This window comes from Melitaea cinxia, chromosome 16 (genome assembly GCF_905220565.1).
Source record: "Melitaea cinxia chromosome 16, ilMelCinx1.1, whole genome shotgun sequence".
In the NCBI taxonomy this organism is placed as follows: Eukaryota; Metazoa; Arthropoda; class Insecta; order Lepidoptera; family Nymphalidae; genus Melitaea; species Melitaea cinxia.
The window spans coordinates 1,081,860-1,103,980 of NC_059409.1; positions in this window are offsets into that span (position 1 = coordinate 1,081,860).

The window sequence follows — 22,121 nt, forward strand, 5'->3', positions numbered from 1 at the left end:
AGCGATTACCGTAGCTTATAGACTAGTAGCCTCCAACACCAGAAGCATCGCAAGAACTTCGCCGACTCTACCCCCAATCATTCCAGGAGCTCTGGTCACCTTACTCACCACAGGAACACAACACTGCTTGAAAGCCGTATTATTGAGCTGATTGGGTATAGGGTCGGCAACGCGCTTGCGATGCTTCTGGTGTTGCAGGCGTCTATAAGCTACGGCTCTTACCATCAGGCGAAAAAAAAATATGTAAAACAATATTAAATGGGGGATGCCCCCAGGAGTCAATCGTGTGTGTATGTTGAACATATATTTATTCATTATTAATTTTGCATTTCCAGTTTTTTTGGTGCAGTGGTGTGTATACCGTGTAGGTGTCTAAAAACCCGCGGCTACGAGTACGATTTCTGCTCGGAATGGATATTTGTATTTGTTTCCGGTCTTGTTGCCTATCCTTGTGGGTTTCCCTACTGTACCTCAGAGAGCACGTTAAGCTCTCGGTCCCGTTTGCTATTATATACACCTGACACTAACTCATACCAGGCAATATATCCGCCAACCCGCAGTGGAGCAGCGTGGTGTAGCTCCGATTCCGCTCCTGAATTGAGAAAGTGGCCTATGCCCAGCAATAGGATGTCATATACTCAATCAGTCATTACTAGTTTGTCAAGATTAGTATTCATATATGCATTATTATGTACAACAATATTTGAATTGATAAGAAGTACAGTAAAAAGGAAAAATATATATTCTTCAAAACACACAAACGTAAATAATTAATTTTTAGAGACAATAAATAAATAAAAAAAGATTAAAATGATATACAATTAGACATTTTATTACAAATTGAGAGTGATAACGCAAATTAACCTGACGTGTTAAAAATTTATTTTCGTATTAAATTATTTTAATTAATTTAAATTGCAAATAAAATATTAACACAGTTTATTACATATTTAATGCAATTAAAAAAACCGTATTAAATTATTTACATTTAAGTTTATTTTATGCAGATATTTTATACATTAAAATTGTTATTCGATAACTGAGGTAGGGCACAGCAGGAATTTCCTCCTCAAAATATGGAGCAGCCCGACTGGGGTAATACCTCGACCTTACAGAAGATCTCAGCTAAATAATACTGTTTTCAAACAGTATTGTGTTCCTGTTGGTGAGTAAGGTGACCAGAGCTCCGGGGGGGATTGGGGATTGGGTCGGCAACGCGCTTGTGATGCTTCTGGTGTTGCAGGTGTCTATAAGTTACGGTAATCTCTTACCATCAGGTGAGCCGTACGCTTGTTTGCCGACCTAGAGACATAAAAAAAACCAAACACAAAAGAAACACACACCGTAGTATTACTTAAATAAATAAATTAATCAGAATCAGAAATCTATCGCTGGTAAGCGAAATCAGAGCTAGAATCTACGTAGGGTTACTGAAACCAGCTTATTAAGCTTCTACTTTTTCCCAGCCATTAGAAATATGACTACTCTCAAACAATCACTTGTAATTCATATGAAACTGTGTCTAACGATTATATTATTAAATTTCATCAACGAACCGTATCAATGCATCTCGCATACCCAATTATAGATCTTATGGCATGTGAACATAAGTGCTATGTTAACGTTTCAGTTTGTGACCTCTCGATTCAATAAATTGTCCGTTACAGTGACCAGACGGTTGGTTACGGAGTAATTGATCAATTGCATTTATCAGACACTAGTAATAACTCTCGGTTTTACTTGTTTTATATGTTTTAACGTATTCATACGGTCGTGTGTTCCTGAGGTAAGTTAATACTTCCGCCCGATAGTCGAGGGACTTCTGCCGGCCGGACGACACGACCCCACACGTCTGAGGGGTGTTGTGAGCGAGGCCACCCCACCATTCTGCCGGGGCCCGGAAGCTTTGCCCGGGCCTACCGCGGGGGCGACGTGGCGAATGCTAGCGCGACCCCATCTCGCCCCACCCAGGCGCACGACTGATCACACGTGGTGGTTTTTTAGTCTGTAGGAATCTGACATAACCCTCTGACGCCCCCATGATGGATTTTCCCCACGTAAAAAAAAAGTTAATACTTGTTTAAGGTACCAGTCGGCTGATACACCTACATTTTTTTGCAGTAAAAGTTCTTTAGGAACGCTTGACTTGGGGAGTAGGCTGGTGAATGCGTGACGAGTTTTTTTTTGTTATGTTGCATAAAGGAGTTTTACTTCGGAAACATTGTTAACACAATACTTCTATAATAGGAAAAAGCTACACCGATAGCTTGATATTAACAAAAACGATACTGCGATCTTTGATAAGGAAAATATCATAATTAATTCTGTTCTTTATCAACTAGCGCTTGTTATTGATCAAACGAAGTATCTATAACAATGCTGCTTATATTATACATGCGAAACTTTGGATGGATGTTGGTTCTAAACTTGTAAACAAATTGTAATTAAACTTAATATATATCGGCGCGGATATTGAGCGCTGACCTTCAACCTGCGCTAAAAAGAATTTTGGGTCTCTAGTGGTTAAGGTGAGGCACTGAGGCGAGGTAATCATATTTTCGGACAATTATTGGTCAGGTGCACTTCACGCTTAAGCTGTCGTGCGCTTGACGTGATCCTGAAAAAATATAGTTCCCTTAGGATAGAATTATTTAAGCTGTGCTGGCTTTGAAATAGACAGGTCGAAGACAGGCAGTAGCATTTTAGGTGCGACAAAGCCAGTCCTGCGGTCACCAACCCGCCTGCCCAGCGTGGTGACTATGGGCAAAATACATGAGTTCACGTTATTTTTGGGGTAAACTTGTGGAGGCCTGTGTCCAGCAGTGGACTGTATAGGCTGTAATGATGATACAAATAAACTTTATGGGCTGGAATATTGTATGGTCTGGTTTATCTTGTGTATGGTGTGTTGTCGGGATTCCAACTAAGGATTTTTATTCAATTCGAGGCCACAGTGTTAAGGGGTTTTTATTATTACATTAATATGTATGTATCCAAAAGGCAGAAAATAAAGGCTAAGCGCTAACCTATAAGAAACGGAGGCCTATGTACAGCAGCGAACTGCAATAGGCTGAAGTGATGATGAGAATTATTTTTGTTTTCACAGACCAGGAGAGCGATATGCTTTGTTTAATAATGGCTTCGTGATCCAATGATATAGACAAGTTTATCCTGGAAAAACTGTATCCTGTTCCTATGAGATAGCATAACATACAGGATAGCATGAAAGATATAGACAAATTTTATGCCAGAAAAGTTTTTCGTGTGACAAAATAACGGGAAAGAGCTAGTGTTAGTAAAACGTCGAAACATTTCATTATTCCCTTATCGGCGTTATCACACACATTGCAGATACCGGACGACCTTCGCTTATTTTAGATTGTATATATATAAATATATACACGTGTTTAATTGTTATTAAGCAATATGATCATGTGGCTTTCTGAAGCCGGAATTATTATTTTTAAAGTTTATTAAAGTTTTTTTTTTAAATATAATATTTGATGTTTCCGTGGATACATGATATGTGTAAGAGATTTTTTGTCAAGTATTTAGTATTATATCTTATACCATTAAACGAGCAATTCTTGTATATATATATCTATATAATCAGAATCTCGGAAACGGCTCCAACGATTTTCATGAAATTTAGTATGCAGGGGATTTCGGGGGAGATAAATAAATCTAGCTAGGATTCATTTTTAGAAAATTTCGTTTTATCCCTGTTTTTCGGCAATGAAAAAATGGCTACAATATCGTTAGAATACGAAGGTAAACGCAACTGTCAATAAAGTTGTAATAGCTCAGGGGAAATTGACCGGTCGCGATCGGCCGAAAAAATCATGGTTCAAATCCTCATGTTTTTTTTTCTAATTGCACTCGTTATTTTTTCTTTAAATAGTCAGTTCAAATTTTTTATTATTATGTCGGTAAAATCGAAAAATATTATCCATATTTTATCAATATGTAATTCGTATTGAAATTTGATTTTCAAAAAATACGATTTACTAAAAATTCCCATAAAAGCTCGGTCACCCAGGTATCGGCTCGGTCACTCATATATTAATACGCTAAGGTTAAGATGTTTGCCTCCTTTTTTATTAAAAAAAACCTCACAATTACTCCACATAAATTATCTATCATTTTATAGATAATTGCTTGCTCTACCGACACCTACAACTCAAAAATCTAAACTATTTAAAAAGGAAGGTTAGGTATACTTTGAGAAGAAAGAAGGCTACTTTTTTCCTCAAATCAACGCGGGTGAAACTGCGGGGCACAAATAGTAAAAATTATAATTGACAAAAATAAAATGTTAGAGTAATGCCGTTCTGCGCACATCGCGATAAAACTACTGGACGGATTTCGAAAAGATTTATTTATTATTATTATTTTTAGATACATAATTGTGTTTGCTCGCAAACGAAAAAAAAACCGACTTCAATTACATCGAAGAGTAATACAACGTAGATCGACGAAAAAATAGTAATACTTTGTTCGTATTCCATATAACGCGACATTATAAAATTGTAGAATTATATAATGTTCTACTGTTATTTCTAACATTTTGTTAGCGATTGTAGGCAGAAATTTCATAAAAGGCCCGTCGTCGATTCGCGCGAAGCGCTGACATCGCTTATTACGGCGGGTTTTTTAGTTGAAGCGGATTTATATTGAATTACGGTTTATGTCTTTTTTATTAAAAATATGTAATGTTCATGTTTTCACACAGCTCCGATGCACGACTGGAGTTTACCCCTTCAGATCAACTGTCTAAATAGGCACAAAAAGGCTTACTAGTCTAAGAAATATATTATTACTATATCAAATTGTAAATAAATGAATGCAATAACGCCATCTATCGGAACCTTATTGCGTTATTAGAAAACGTCTGAACGCCATCTCTAACAAGGTCATTCGTTCAGTAGATTTTACTGTTCAATTTTTTCATTCCGGGGCCTTAAATGAAAATCGATTCTTAAGGAGAAAACTCCAAAAACAGTCATGTAAATACGCCATATCAGATATAGCTCAAAAAGTTCGAGTCAAATCTCAATTATATTTAAATGGGACCACATGACAAGCACCACCTATCGATTAAAAAAAGAATCATCGATATCGGTCCACCCAGTAAAATAGTAATGAGGTTAATATAACGTTGGTCGACGTAAAATAGCCAAGTAAATACCCAGTATTAGCGATAACTCAAAAATTAAAAGCTCAAATATATTTATAACGAATAAACTGCTACTCTCTACTCTAGTGGAATATTGTAATTTGATCGATAGTGAACGAAGTAATTTCATAACATTTTGATAGATGGCGTTGTGGCAAAGTATTGAACATGACCACAGTCGTCTTAACATCGTCATGTAAATACGTGTCATCAAAGATTACTCAAAAATTGCTCATTATATCTCAATCATATTTAAAACGGACGACATGACAAGTATTAGCTTTTGATTTATACAAAAAAGATCAAAATCAGTGCACCCAGTAAAAAGATATAACGTATAATACAACGTAGGGTGACGAAAAAACCGTCAAGTAAATACGCAATATTAGATATAACTCACAAATTACGAATCAAATCTCAATTAAATTTGAATGGGACCACGTGACGAATAGTAGCTTTTAATTTATATAAGAAACGTCAAAATCTGTGCACCCAGTAAAAAGTTATGAGGTATAATACAACGTAAGGTGACGAAAATAATGTCAAGTAAATACGCGTTATCAAAGATTAATCAAAAAGTAGTTATCAGATCTCGATAAAATTTATATGTGACCACATGATAAACATCAGCTTTCGATTAAAGTAAAAATTATCAAAATCGATACAACCAGTAAAAAGTTATTGCGGATTTTCAAGAGTTTCTCTCGATTTCTCTGGGATCCTATCATCAGATCCTGGTTTCCTTATCATGGTACCAAACTAGGGATATCCCCTTTCCAACAAAAAAAGAATTATCAAAATCGGTACACCCAGTAGAAAGTTATGTGGTATAATACAACGTAGGTCGACGAAAAAAGCGTCAAGTAAAAACGCATTATTAGATATAATTCGAAAAGTAGTTGTTAGATCTCAAATAAATTTAAATGGGACCAATCGGCACACACCACCTTTCGATTAAAACAAAATTTGTCGAAATCGGTCTACCTGGTCAAAAGTTCTGATGTAACATACATAAAAAAAAAAAAAAAAAAAAAAAAAAAATACAGTCGAATTGAGAACCTCCTCCTTTTTTGGAAGTCGGTTAAAAAACAATGCGATATCTTTATTATATACATTTTATTATTTACATAAATATTATTTTAAGAAACTACTTTTACAAGTATAAAGTTGTTAGTTTTGTATCTTTTATTAATGAAATCTTTGTACTTTGTTTATATCTATGGCAACTATATTTTCATCAGTAAATAGGTAGTATATGTTAAAAAAAAAATTAAACGAAATCACGGTAATGAAAGTATTGTACATTTGAGACATTTAGATCAAGTCCTGTTATTTTTAATTACCTTCCGTAAATGGTAAGTTATACGTATGTGAAATTCTCATTACACGCAGTATTGCGTACTGACGAGGCTTTAGAATAAATTAAAGGCAAGTTGCGTCATTCAACATAAGCCCACGGTATGCCAGCCCATGTATTGGGCGCCGCGGGGATAGGGTTGGCACTTTTAAGATACTCGTAATATTAATTGATATTCGATTTTTAAACGATAGTCGAGGTCACGGGTTTGATTCCCGCTCGTGGCAGATATTTATATTCGTACAAATATTTGTCTCTGGGTGGGTGTATGCTCTTGTGGGTCGCATCAGTCGCATTTGTTACTATTGATAAATGACAACAGTTCGTTACACCCGATAGAGAAACTATTCGTCAAGTCGCAGTCGAGTATCATTTAGTGGATTAAGATAAGTGGATTAGTGGATAAAACTACGAGTATTAAGTACAAAATTGAACAATAGCCGGTACCTTCATTAACAAAACGATTCGTAAGCGAAACGAACCGGGCTCAAGTCCTTAAATCTTAAAAAGCTTGGAATGCTACTAGCAAGGACTGCCCGGTAGTCACAAATTACAATGCAAGTAAAATTGTACCTTAAAACGATATCATAGTGGATATAGTAAATATACTGGGACAGCAGAAAATATCCTGCTTATAATCTGGAGCAGCCCGACTGGGGAAGTACCTCGACTTTAAAGAAAATCACAGCCAAAGAACTCTGCTTTCAAGCAGTGTCGTGTTCCTGTGGTAAGGTGAACTGAGCTCCTGAGGGTGGGGGTCGGCAACATGCTTACGATGCTTCTGGTGTTGCAGGTGTCTATAAGCTACGGTAATCGCCTACTATTAGGTGAGCCGTACGTTTCGGATACTTTACAGCAACGTGGTCATGGGAGGTCAACGTCGGGCATCTAAAAACATAATAAGCCGCCATGAAATCCGAGAAAGTTATTTCATTATAATGAGTGAAATTTGCGTAAACATTAAAAAACAATATGTGGAGTCGTAAGCTTGTTTGCCGACAAAGTTGTATATTTTTTTTTTTTATTAAATGAAATATTATCACCATCCATAATCTAGGATCGTAGGCTGTAGCGTCGGCGCAGTGCAATGAGCCAAGGGGAATTTAAAAAAAAATTCTGGCGCCTCTTTGTGCATCTTGTCTGTTCGAAATTCGTCACTAAGTTGTTACATATAGAGGTCGAAATGCTTTGTATCGACTTTGTTAAAGATTAAATTTTATAGGTTAAGTTAATATTGTATGGAACAAATAAACCAAGTCGGTGTTGTTTGAGTTTTTTTTTATCTAATATTAAAAATATTGCGTAGAATGTATATGTGTGTACACATATATACTAATTGAATACTGCATGATGAGAGTAACATGTTTATTTTTAACTAGGAGTGCCCCGCGTTTTCATATGCGTTAATTTAAAATAAATAGCCTATAGCCTTCCTCGTTAAATGGGCTATCTAACTGAAAAGAACAGAAAGAATTTTTCAAATCGGACCAGTTGTTTTATTTTATTTTTATTTTTTATTTTACTTTATTTTGCAAACAAACGGTATTACATAAATATACAGAAATACACAACACAATAGTATCACTTAACCAAAAATAGTTTCCGATATTAAAAAAGAACATATGACAAGTTCAGAAGAGATGCTTCACATTAATAGTTCAATATCAAAAACTTAATAATAATACTAAAAACATTACTATAATTTGATTAACAGCCATTGAGAGCAAAAAAAAAAGTAATCAATAAAGAAATTCAAAAATCATTACGGGCATTATGAAACAAATAAATTAAAAAAAAAAAAACAGTTTAAAAAAATCACAATTCAAATAATTAAGGATCAAAGCTACAATTAAAATCAAAATTAAATTAAAATCAAATTAAGAAGAACATCACGAATATCATATTATTCATCAAAGATAGGGTAAAAGCCGGATAGTTGCCCCACTTTTCGAAAAAGCTTAATTTTTTAAAAATATGAACTTGCTGAAAATTATTTAGTATGTATCTCAAAACATAGGCCTTTTATCTTCTATAATAGCCTATTTTTGTGTACATAATTAACAATGGTTTTGAATAAATATTGTTTTATTTCACCTCTCAGAAAAGGGATAGTTGCCTACTATGGCGGATAGTAGCCTAGCGTGGAAAATGCTCCGAGGGATACTTGCCTCGTGCGGGGATAGTAGCCTCGGTAAAATTTTTATTTTAGATAGAAACAAATTTATATCAATTAAATTAGTCTTTATTATTTATTTAACAGTCCTTATAATTTACTGAGATCTTTTATTAAGTATAATGTGAAATAATAATCATAACATTATTAAATAGTTTTCATTTTTAATGATTTTAATTATAAAAATATTATTCAAACTTAAAGTTATGTACGTTATTATGAAATATTAGTATTTATCTTAAAGATATAATAATTTAGTAATTAACTTTGTTGTTAACTTTAATTTTTGCCAGCAGCTAAGGTTTCCAACTTTCCACATCTTTGACAATAATTCTTGAATGTGGTGCATGTTTCATGCAACCACATCTGACATGTATCACATAGAATCCAATCTGACTTTGATTTCGTTAAATTGTAATTCTAATAACATTCTACGCAATAATTATCAATTTTTTTAGTAGAAACTTTTTTATTCGTATTTACTATTAAATTATCATTTTTGACTTTTAATATCTTTTGAGTGTCTCATCGATTTTTCGTCCTTGTTTCTTTTGATTAGGAATCCTATGGTGGCTTTTCCTTTAAGCGTTTTTGAACTGAATATATTTTCTTCACTTCACACTTTTTCACAGATTCAATTTAACTGCCTTTCTTAGCTAATACTTTACCAATTTTATTATTTAGTTGAACACCGGTTTCATCCATATTAAATATTCTATCTGGCTTATTCAGCATATTATTCTCAGTTAAAGTAGTTATTAAGAGTTTGAAAAAATTTGCAACTTCTGTTCTGTTGAGACCCTTCGCTCTTTCAATTGATAAGCCCTCAGCTTGTCTCAAAGCTATTTCAGGATTTCTTTCAAGAAAGCTTTTTAGCTATTGCGGTCCAGCCATTTTATTCTCATTGTTAAAGTTAAAGCTGTGCTTTAATTTCATCTTTTCGGCAAACTGATAAGCTAATTGACGAATCACAATTCTGTCAGGAGGAAAACCGGCGTCTCCAAGCTTCAATATATGAGCTACCAGTCTTTTTTCATTTTCGAAGCCAAGAACAGGATATTTTCCTAGAAGTGACAAAAAATACAATTGCGTCAGCTAGAAGGTGTGTAGATAGAATTTTGTATTTATTCTGCCAAGGCAAGTTTTAAGGTATCTTCTGTCCAGTTGATGTTGCGTGGCACCACGCCTGGTTTTCGCTTATATTTACGAGGCATTTTGCTTATCTAGAATAAATATATAAAACAGTTGAGTAGATATTTATTTTAATTACAACAAGTTAGAGTCACAGTAAATTCGAAAAAACAACAAAAAAAAAAATGAAATTCGTCTTTACTTGTTAAAAAACGTTTAGTTTCTTTAGGGGCAACTATCCGCGAAAGTAAGTAGGGCGACTATCCTTTTTGATGCGGATACTTGCCCTTTACATTTGCAAAATAAATAAAAATTATTTTGCAATAAAACATAACAAACAATGTAATTTAAACTCTAATGCATGCGAACAAACAAAAAGTTGACTGAAACCACGATCAGTAATAAAAATATTCAATAAAAATTACTTACCAATATAAGTATAACGCCCGTCAAAGTTTCGCCGCGGAAGATATTTGCTCACACGGACAAAACACGTGCGCCTATTCCGATGGCTTACATCGCACTAAGGTCTGTGGGGGGTCACTACTTATTGTAGTAAAGCGCTAACACAACTTATATTCCTAACATAGTGTATTAAAAACCGGGGCATGTATCCGTCCGAGGCAACTATCCGGCTTTTACCCTATGTACATTAAATCAACGCATTCATCACATGCAATTTAAATGTATTGAGAGAGAGATGAATAATGTCAATATTTATAAACAAATTATTGTACTGGGCACAACTTCTGTTAATAAACGTGTTTTTATAAAATCTTGTTCTTGTAGCTGGGATGTCAAATGTGATTTTATGTGACACTTAAAATTTAATTTTGAAACCAAATATGAGATAGTTTCTGAGATTAGCGCGTTCAAGCAAATAAACAAACAAACTTTTTAGCTATATAATATTAGTATAGATAATACAGACTTCATTAAGCTACGATTTACTGAATACTTGTACGACATAACATGTATAAACATGTCAAAAAAATATTTTAAATAATTTTTAATTATCGAACCTATATAAACCCCGAATACACAAAACTAAACCACAGATAAACTAAAACACACTCTTTTTATAGTCATTTAAGAAAACCAAATACATACATTATTATACGTTAAAAATATATATATACGATAGTTAATTAATTTAGTAACTTGTTAAGTGACGTGTATAAATAAATACATTATGAAACTACATTTATAAATACGATTTTAAGGTCAGTTTGATAAAATGAAAATTTACCGATTAACGATATTCTAGGTACATTAAATAACTGTTAGCGGTTTTTATAATCGATTTTGATGTCACTAATACTCAGTCTGGAGACTGATCTTGAGGTATAAATTAATATTTTTATTAGAAGACATTAAGCAAATATCTAACAGTTATGGTTCATGGTAAAACTGAAAAAAAAATACAAACGTACACTATTTATTTCAATATAAATAAATAAGTAAATATAAATATCTCATAACATACACGGTTTGTCTGTCCCCACGGTTAGTATCTTCATTCTTGTGTTATAGGTAACAGCTGATATAGCAAAATATTTTTATTACAAATATAAGTATATAGAAATAATACATAAATATGTAAATAAATACAAATAATACACTCAGGCTCACGCGCGAAATGAATCCAATTATTATTTATTAAATTATAAGTTTCGACATTAGTTTTATTTGCATTAAAATAATTTTTCTAATAAATTCGACACCAATGCAACATAGGTATGAAAAATAAAATTTGTGGTAATACTAACAATTATATATATAATATTTTTAAATATAATGTTTTCGAATTGAGGTAAGGCACAGCAGGAAGTTTCCTGCTCAAAACATGGAACAGCCAGCTCCGGCTAGGGAGGGAACACAGCTAAATAATACTGTTTTCAAGCAGTGTTGTATTCCTATTGGTGAGTAAGGTGACCAGAGCTCCTGGGGAGAATCGAGGATAGGGTCAGCAACGCGATTGCGATGCTTCTGGTGTTGCAAACGTCTATAAGCTACGATAATCGCTTACCATCAGGTGAGCCGTACGCTTGTTTACTTAGTTATAAAAAAAGATGTCACAAAATGTTGGAGATCTCCCCACCCCTTGTCAAACTATGTGGACCGTCGAACCCCCTTATCGTATGACGTAAATTATGGATGGCCTATTAGAGATCTGGAATCAATGGCTATTATTACTATAACTAAATGATATTTTATCAGCACTCGGAGAAACTGGCCCTAACACTAATTTGCTATATTAAAAAGAATACAAAGATAGAATGCGATCAGTTTATCATCTTTATCTAATGAGATACGCCATTGTATGGAGATGTGATGGCGAAAGTAGCGCTGCACGGGAACCCAATCGCCACACGCTCATACTTGACATTCACTGGACTTTGAACTTTTACTGGTTTAAAGGTGCTATCAGAATACTACCATTTTGTAATGTAATATGCCAACCTGCAGTGGAGCTTCGTTGTTGATTAACATCACTAAAGTCAGATAAATAAGCTCTCGTTTGTATTATCTTAAAATTATTTAGATGTAAACATATTATGACCATAAGCCAATAAGACCTAAACTAAAGAATTTCACTAAAAAAATACAACTACAACTATTAGATTTACAATTGCAATATTCTAAAAGAAAACTGGAATTCTATGGTGAAAAAAAAAATATAAGCCATAATATTTTACTGTTGGTTTATCATTCATTATCATCATCATCATCATCATTTCAGCCTATTGCAGTCCACTGTTTTACATAGGCCTACACAAGTTCGCGCCAAAAATGGCGTAAACTCATGTGTGTTGCCCATAGTCACCACGCTGGGCAAGCGGGTTGGTTACCATTATGCTATATTAAGGTCACAGGTGAGACAGGCTAGGGCCTAGGGCTATAAAAAACGCCATTTCTATAGTAAGTATAAGAAATACTTTCACTAACGAACAAACCATTTCCATTAACTCACAACTCCGTGCCAGTAAAAGTAACCTGCCGGATGAGGTCAAGTGGTTTGTAAACTTTTTATTTACTACGAGTAGTTCATGTACTTATGAGATAGCATAAACGCGATCAGTGATATTAATGAATGAATCAGCACGTATACTTGCCAATGGTGGGCAAGGCGTCGTATATAAGAAAATAATTGATTGATTCAGCCAGTAACGTATCTATGCTGGGCATAGGTCTCTTTTTTCATGTAGTAGCTTCGGGGATCTATACACTACGTTGCTTCACTGCGAGTTAGCAGATAATGTTTACGTGCTCCCCGAGGCACGGTGGGGAGAACAAAAAGATATATACCAGAGCAGAAATAAATATTCGTACAAATAAAAATATTTTACTGAGCGGTAAATAAACGCCGGTGTAGGAGCCGACACAGTACACGCACCACTACACAAGACCGGTTGTTATTATCTATATAAATATTGAATGATCATAATCATCATCAGCCTATTACAGTCCACAGCTGGACGTAAGCCACCCCCAGGCCTATCTCACAACACCCGATCTTCCACTTTTGCCATCCAATTACTACCAATTACCCTCTTCTGGCGCAGAAAATACGATTACTGCCAACCGTGAGTAAGTATACATATGTAAATATATATTTTAGCAATCTACCTACCTGATTAACTAACTAGAGCATCAACCAAAAAAGCCGCAACATCGCAGTCGCGTCTTTTACATAACGGTAATTACATACATTACACATTGCCAAACGTAACTATTAAATGTCAGATGCTGATCTTTGCTAAGAGGACATTTTGAAATTCGTACTGTATTTTTATTATACGTAATCAGTTGAATATTTGTATCTATCGAAATCAAAATAGTCAAGTTTTAAATATATTAATAAGTATTATAAAGATAACTGATAGCCGAGTGGCTGAAATATAACCTTTTAGTATATGGGATTAAAAATCAGTTTTTGTCATTTTGAAATTTAAGTATGTACGTTTTAAAAGATTGTAAAACCTCACTTTTTTCATACAACAAGGTCGGCAAATAATCGTACAATTACACCTGATGGTAAGCGATTATCTATAGACGCCTGCAACTCTAGAAGCACCTAGAATTACCTGCAATATTAGATGAGCCATACGCTTGTTTGCCGACCTAGTTGTATAAAAAAAAAATATATAATTACTCAAAGAATTTATCATAACATAGCTAAATACCTATTATAAAAACCTATTTATCAGAGAGGCACAGAATTAGAAAATTGTTATCTTTGCAAGACATTTTATTAGCAGCGGATAGATTAGAGATATAAGAACCGCTCTGGTGTAGTGATGCGAATTGTCGTCTAAAAACACCGACGGTTGTATTTGTACAAATATTTCTTTCCGGTTTGAATATCTGTCCCTGTGGGTCTCCCCACCATGCTCCGGAGAGCACATTAAGCCGTCCGTCCCGATTATCATAAATACTTGATAGCTATTGTAACTCATAGTAGCAGAGGAGTGCTGAATTAAGCTCCGATCCCTCTTCTACATGTAGAAAGAGGCCCAGCGGTGGGATATTACAGGCTGAATGCGAATGCGGATAGATAAGAGGGTATTGAATAATCTATGTCTTCAATATCATTACATACCAGCTGCTCGGATAAGATTATTTTCTGTATTGATATTTTAAAAATTTATTGACGTCACTTCCTGGTTAACAGAAAATATTAGAAAGATTAATTGTGTATTTTGGACCGACTGATAATATATATTTTTTTATAATAAATGACTCATACAAAGCGTTATTACGAGTACGTGTTTAATAAGTGTGTCTATTTGACTGCTATTGTATTAAATCTAGATGAAGTCTTTTAGTTTTCTAGTTGTTAATAACTATTTTCTATTTTTAAGTAAAATCTAAACAAACTTCAATCGATTTGTTTAATTTATTTTAGCCCTTCTGAGTTCCGGTCCTCAGTTTTCACTGGAACTTAATTTCTTATGTTGAACGTCTTTCAATTCGGTAAACACCAAAAGAAAATGGATTATCAACATACAATAAAAACAATAATAGTTTTGAAATTACGTTTAGTAAATAACTCGTAACGAAACTACAGTTTTAGAGTTTCAATATAAATATTTGAAAACGTACAAAGAGCAAACAGACCAAGAAATGGTAAAAAAGTTGAACTTTCACTAATAAACCGACCTCGAGATTAGAACGGTCAAGCACCTTATTTCACACGCTACGCCCGACCGTGAGAACACATCTCTGGATCTTTACCGACTAAGAAGAAAACGATATTAAGAGTCATAAAACAATCAAATGTGACCAACCATTCATTGACTGTTATTGCATCCTACCTGGGTCTTGAGTATACAATTTCGTCACAATAGTTTAGTTTCTGGTGTCTATAGACACCAGACCTTAGATCAGGGGTGTCAAACTCAGGTGGCGAATGGCTAGCGCGACTCCATCTGTTCTAACACGTGGTGGTTTTTTAGTCAGTAGAAGTCTGGCGCCCAAGCGCTGGAAGGTATCCATGATGAATTTTCCCCACATTAAAAAGGGGGGTCACAAATCAATTTTGCAAAGGGCATATATTAAATTTAGATCGTGTAGGCGGGCCAGATTCAAATAATAAAAAAAATGTAGTATGTGCGTTTTAAAACTTCCGTAGAGGAATCGAGTGAAGTCATGATTCGTCTTTCTGTGACACATTGCGATCGCGGGCCGTATCTTTGACAATCCTGCCTTAGATTGACTTCTGAAACTATCAAGATCATCCAGTACACAATGCTACAATAGATTTGAAACTAATCTATTCTTACTTTTACTTATGCTTGTAACAAGATAACGTGTTTAAGAGAATTTGTGTGCTAGGACACGGTTACGCAAAACACAAGAAGAATATGCACAGTAACGTACGTGCACTTTTCTTTTCTTTTTGGCGTTATTGTGTCGTCTTTAATAGCTATTCCTGTTCTCGCGAGCCTCCATTGTCTAGATTGCTAAGGATAAACAAGAGACTATTTTGACTTGGATATGGATAGGAGAGCCTATTCAGGCTTCTTCATTTCTAAAGCTTCTGTTTTTACTACCTCCTGTATATTGCAATAACCGAGAGATAGCAAAAAATGTGCAATTGCTGTCAAATTATAATTTTTTTGACCAAAAATTATAATTTTAAAATCTGGCAACATTCCATTTGTAGCAAATCCACGCCTTCATCTCTTTAATTGAGCAATGTGTTTGAGACTTTTGGAGTTGCTTATGTCTAACAGCAATTATCGCTTAACGTCAAGGAGTCCGTCCGCTTATTGCTCGCGATTTCAGTAAAAAATGAAATCGTCCGGACCTTTCAATCGGTTATTGAGATGAATAATAATTTTGCAACGTAATGAGATATTAAGATATTGTTTACAGTGATCGACCTAGTTGTGTCCGCGAAAGGTTTTTAATGATTAAGCAATATCTGTCAAGGTTACTTATTGGATGGGTGACCGATTTTGATTATGTCACGTTCTGAAATATTTGACTTCGTTAATTTTATAATATTTTATAATTTGTAGCATATTTTCGATTCCAGGGGCAGATTGAGATGATATTTAATTAATACTTTCGATATAATATGAAGCTTTATAAAAAAAAATCAACCAATTGTTGCTTTTACACTGTAGTGGTCCGAGACTTTGCCTTAACGTCGGCGGTTACGGTTCAATTTCCGCTCAGAGCAGATACAAAAATTTATTTCAATTTGTGGTAGATGTTTATATATCTTGGTCTATAATATATATATAAACAGTTTTTTATACCAATGTTGTGAATAAGCGTATGATCCATATAATGGTAAGCAGATAGCGTAAATGAAGGACGCCTGCTACACTAGAAGCATTACAAAGCCCTAACTTACAACCGATCCTCCCCAGCAGTTCTAGCTATCTTATTCACTACAGGAATACCATACTACACGAGCCGAGTAGTAATATTCAGCTGTATATACGCAGCATACATACTTTCTTGTAACTATTCGTTTATGGGATGTAAGTTATGGCGACCTCATGCGACGGTCGGACAGCGCTAATACATCTGTTGATACCTTGGCCTGACACTGGCTCTATAAGGTGTTGGCATTGAAACATGTGCAACGATTAAATGACGATCATCCCTGACAGGAGTTTTATTAACACTTGATGTGATAAAATATGATGTAAAAAGTATTTACAATTACACATTTACCTATTAACTAAATATAGGAATAAAAATTATAAAGTGGTGTCTCATGCAGTTTGAGCTTAAATCACAATAACTTTTCAAAGTTTTTCGATTCATTTTAATAAGTTCAGTAACCTTAATTTAGTACCTGCATCATCTTCCTGCCCTTATCCCACTTATGTAGTGTCGGCACAACATGTTTTTCTCTTCCATTCCTCTCTATTATTCGTCACTTCAGTGCTTACTCCTTTCTTTCTCATATCCTCACTCATACAATCCATCCATCGCTTTTTCGGTCTCCCGATCGCTCTTCGTCCTTCGACATTCACCCCTAAAATTATTTTACCAACATAGCGTTCATCCCTCCTCATTACATGCCCATACCACGCTAACCTATTGTTCCTCATTTTCTCTGTCACGGGTGCTACTTAATTTAGTGCCTGCCTCAAATTTAATTGGAAAACAAGCGTAGGGTTCACGGATGAGCGGTGTCGTGGCCTACGGAAGCACTTTTTTTTAATAAATAGACTAGCGCTTGACTGCCATCTCACCTGATGGTAAGAGAAGATGTAGCTACTAGCGTAGCTGATAAAACTCCAATCCTTCTCCGGAAAAGAAGAGGCCTAGTCCCAGCGTTTCCATTCGTAAGTCATGTAACTTAACGCTTGTGTTATAGGTAGCAGCCGACTAATATAGCAACATATTCTTTTGGGTATATACATATAATAAATTAATATGCAAACTGCGTCAACGGGCTAGTCTAATGTGCTAAATCTACTATGGAGATGTCATTAAAAAAACAACCGTTTAACTTGAGTAGGATAACGCCGGATCTCGTATTGTAAATTCAGTATTTAAGCGGAATACTAATATACTAGTTGCGGAATTTAGAAATTATGGTCGAAGAAAATTTCACCTACATATTTAAAAACGTAAGATGCTTAAAGTTTTACACGTGAAATTGGCAAGTAAGTAAACAATAATTATTTTTTATGACTTCTGTAACCACGTTTTTATAATATTTACAATACGAAACAAAACTTAGTAAGTACAATGTACAGCACTGACATGCAAGATGTTACTAATTTTACACAGTTTAAATATTATTTTAAAAGAGTTACTGCCGTATGTCTTGCCGATTCTTCTCTGCAGAATCTACATTCCGAATCGGTGGTAGCATCACTTTTCGAAAATCATGATTCAAAAGTGCTTTTGAAGAATAAAGTTATTTTTGATTTTGTTTCTAAAACAACAAAAATATACTAATATTTACAGCTATATTTACTTGACCGACGTGTTTTTAAACTGTCAATAGTACATTTAACGACTTCTAGCACATTTAATGAACTTATGTATCAAATTTCACGTCAATAATTCACAACTCTCAAAAGTTGTAGACTTTCACGTAAATTAAGTTTCACTCTTCGCAAAAACAAAATATATTATATTTTTAAATATCTGAACTTGTTTACTATCATAAATATCCTTTTCTCATTAAAGAATAAAAAGCCCATGTTGACTATATTTATAGCTCACTTTTTTATACAAAAGCTTGTCATTAAATTTATCCGTAAGTTATTCCTGTCGTTTAGTTACAACAACATTGTTCACTTCTGTATGTCAAGAATCCCACGATATTGTGTTATTTCTAATTAATTAAAAAAAAGAAAAAATAAATAAACTTTCGCTCTGATTATCATCTCAGTTCTTACACAACGCAAATGTTGCCATTCCTAACAATTATATAATCCTTTCAATTAATTAAGGGTTTATTTATCTTTTAGTAAACCAAAATAAACGTAAAATTATCGCTGTTCTGTCAACATTATATCTATATATATATTTGAGTATTATCTATTTACATATTTTTATCAATGACTAGCTGCCCGGACAGACTTCGTTCTGTCAAAAGTTAATAGTCATCATTACAGCCTAAACAGTCCACTGCTGGACATAGGCCTCCACAAGTTTACGTCAAAAATAACGTGAACTCATGTGTTTTGCCCATAGTCACCACGCTGGGCAGGCGGGTTGGTGACCGCAGTACTGGCTTTGTCGCACCGAAGACGCTGCTGCCCGTCTTCGGCCTGTGTATTTCAAAGCCAGCAGTTGGATGGTTATCCCGCCATCGGTCGGCTTCTTTAGTTCCAAGGTGGTTGTGGAACCTTGTTATCCCTTAGTCGCCTCTTACGACACCCACGGGAAGAGAGGTTAAAGTTAAGTAAGGTCAAAAGTTAATAGTAATTTTTTTTAATTTTTTGTTTATTAAGTAAAACCTTCCGTGGGTCTTAAGGAGCATACAAAAAAATTGATCGAACCCTTCTCGAGTTAATACACCCAGTAAAAATTATAAGGTTGAAAACCACGACCTTTTTTTTTGAAGTAGGTTAAATATACTGATTTTAATGGGCCGCTCGACACTACCGATTTCGCACTATGACGTTCGAGATCACTGCGCCATACGAACAGGAATTACTGTAAATACGAATGTATAATCCTTGTTATTGGCTATATAAAGCTACAAAATTGTCGCAGGCGTTATAATAATTGTTAATCTTATCATCACAGTAGCCTTTCGCAGTCCACTACTGGACATAGGCCTCCACAAGTTCACGCCAAAAATGGCGAGAACTAATATGTTTTGCCTATAGTCACCACGCTGGGCAGGCGGGTTGGTGACCGCAGGGCTGGCTTTGTCGCACCGAAGACGCTGCTGCCCGTCTTCGGCCTGTGTATTTCAAAGCCAGCAGTTGGATGGTTATCCCGCCATCGGTCGGCTTTTTAAGTTCCAAGGTAGTAGTGGAACTGTGTTAATCTTATACAGATAAAATATTATTCAAATGTCATCAAGAAAATTATTATCATTCATATAATTAATACTGGTTTACATTCCATTAAATACTGGCTAGACATCTTTGTTATTAAAAAAAAAAAAAAAGTAACAGAAACATCGATAATAAGTGGTTATCTCGAATTTAAATACATTTCAATTTAAAATTTACAGTAATTTAATTGAAATATTATCAAACAGTGAATCACCTATTTCATTCATTCGTGTTATAAAGACACGGTAAGGCAATATTTACAACTGCATTTTGTTTGTGAAGCGCAGCCCACGCAAGACTGTCTTGCATGAATGAACGGTATGGTCTTCTAAAATATTCTTCTAAAATCTCTAATTCTAACTTCTAAACTGGTCTGTATTTATTAGAAGACAAGTAGGTATGTTATGAATAAATGTACATTGATAAAATTACTGGTTGTTATCTATGTATTAGTCTGTTCTTAAGTACCTATGTTATTTACTACGCAAGCTTGTCGATTTTTATTTTTCATGTCCAATATACTTTTTTTTTGCAAATAATTTTAATTGTGATCTTAAAAATAGGCATAAAGTGGTAAATTGGTAGGTAATAGAAATATTTGTAAAACCAAAAAAGTATTTACGATGATTATTACATCGGTTAAAAGGATAAGTTCTGTTGATGTAAACATTTTATATTTTGCTTATTATCAATAAATCATTATAAGTTATAAACATATTGTAAATATGTTATTCGTGTTATAAAAGTAGACGACCTTGAGATATTTAATATATTTTATTTTCGATATAGCTGACGTGGATGTGATTTGTTCGAAATTTTAGCCATATACATTAAAAATGTACGGAATTTGAAGGGAACCGTAATCGTTGATTCTAATCGTACCTACATGGCGTTTAACCGGTACGAAATCGTCTAACTTGTCGTTCAAATTAACGGAATGCAACTAATTTTAAACAGTACCGTTAAAGTGATGTAAATTTAAAACACCATTGAAAATCTACTCACCTATTAACCAATAGAAACGTTAATCCGACAAGATAGGTTCCGTTAAAAGTTTTAATCGTGATTTTTTTATTAAAATCTCGACAAAACTTGCGATCACTTATTATTTTGAACACGATAAACACTTGCACACCGGTTGTACACTTCACAGGTTCCTAGTATGTCATATTATTGTTCATTAACATCGATACGCATTTACGTAAAGAGTTATGAAATAATTTCGCAGTAGTTAACAACGTCCTTCTAAAACGGCGATCGAGGCGATACTAGCGCCTGCCGCTTTGCTGTGCGTCGCGAACAGAGAATTATTGTAATCTATGCTTGTAGTTGTACGGTCGGAAAAAACTTCGGTCTTAAATTAATATTTTTTTTTGTAAATTATTAATTTAATATGTTTTATTCTATAACCAGTATTTGTAATAAAATTTTATTTAAGCTTAGAGAATACATATTATTAATAAAATATATTGTACTTAAGTAGGTACGTTATTTATAAGATTAGGTACACAGGAATAAATACTGAAGGATTAAAATTTGGCTAACACACTCAATTAAGAAGGATTTAAAAAAAAATCATCGTTATGCTATTTATTAGGAATTAAAATAGGGAAAAAATGTATAAATGGAAATTTTTACATATTTTTTTTTTGTTTTCGCTTAGATATAATTAAATAGGTACAATACAGTACAACACAATACAATACAATACAAATATACTTTATAGTACAACCAGAAACGATACATGTAACATAAAATACGCAAGAAAAAAAATGGTACGTGTTTTGACTTCTATGCATATACCAACCCTTATAGAGAGTCAAACAAGGAATGAAAATTTATACGCCACGATCATACATCATACAAAAGTTGCTGTTGGTAAATAATATTATTTGAGTTTTATCTTATTACATTTAATTAACTTTTCATGAAGTTTATAACAGACCTTTTAGGCGTAAACAATGGATACTTTCACACTTTCATATTTTAATAGAATTTCAAATTTATGTAGATACATGCAAAAATTCTATTTGCTTTTAAACTACGTATTAATTTCATTTCTTGTAAGAACCTAGTAAAGCATACCTAATTTTTAAAGTATACAACATTTCTTTTTCTAGTAGGTTTTCAAAGTAGTAATTTAGGTGACATTTGTAAGAAGTTCTTCAACCGACTTCAAAAAAAGAAAGACTCTCAATTCGAGTTCATTTTTTTCAAATTATTATTTTTTTTTTTACAAAATCCAAAAGCACTCACATTTACTATAACATAAAAAGATTAGATAGTATT